Genomic DNA, 950 nt, shown 5'->3' on the forward strand with positions numbered 1-950 from the left:
CCCGTATCATGTCTTCTTCAAATTTTGAGGTAACCAAATGGAGTAAGTGACCATGCCTTTCGGTGAATTGAACATTCCTGGGGAATTCTGACACTAAGTCTTTTAGTTCAGAGGGTACCGTTGAGATGTTGATTCGGATGTAATCTTTGGTGGCGGGAGCCATTACCTGCAAAAACAAAGGTAAACTTTTTGATCCTTGAAGTGTCTGGTGCAAAAAATGATATGCTTATGATGCAAACATGTGGCACACAAAAACAAATCAAACAATAGCCTTAGGTTTAAAGGCTTGCATGGAGCTGATAGGTGATACCCTCCCCACTGAAGTTGAGTTGGTTAAAACCTGTCCTAGAATAGTATTCGGGTTCTATGATCCTTGGAAGTAACATCTCAATGCGGCGCTCGAGCGGCCGATCAAAATATTCCTCGAGGATAACTAACTTCGATCAATTTCAAAGCTAGCCACTTAATAGGCCACAAGTCAAGTTCAACTAAAAAGGTTCTAAGACAAATTAGTGTTTAATGACATTTCGGAAGCCTAATATACTCCTTGATCGTTTTCAAGGGACATCAGTATAAACCAAAGTGTCGCACTAACGATGACTACCAGATTAACCGTATCGGTACATGCCGTACAGTTTCCTTGGTCTATTGTCATATACTTAAGGTATCTCGAGATTCGGGTTAGAATCTTTCACACAAGCAAAATACCCAAGCAAGCCTTTGAAAAATAGAGCAATCAAGTCAATCAATTGAAAACATCGAAGTGATCTATTCTCTTAAGGTAACCCCTTTTGAAAACATTTTGTTTTTGAAAGTATCTCCCCAGCAGAGTCGCCAGTTCTGTGGACCTCCGATTTTTTTTAATACCGGGCCATACCTCTGTTCTGTAGAGATACGTGAACTGACTCTTTTTTGTCGCTTAATGCTTTCGCATTTTTTTGAAAATTCAC

The sequence above is a fragment of the Vicia villosa genome, linkage group LG6 (genome assembly GCF_029867415.1).
Source record: "Vicia villosa cultivar HV-30 ecotype Madison, WI linkage group LG6, Vvil1.0, whole genome shotgun sequence".
Taxonomy (NCBI): Eukaryota; Viridiplantae; Streptophyta; class Magnoliopsida; order Fabales; family Fabaceae; genus Vicia; species Vicia villosa.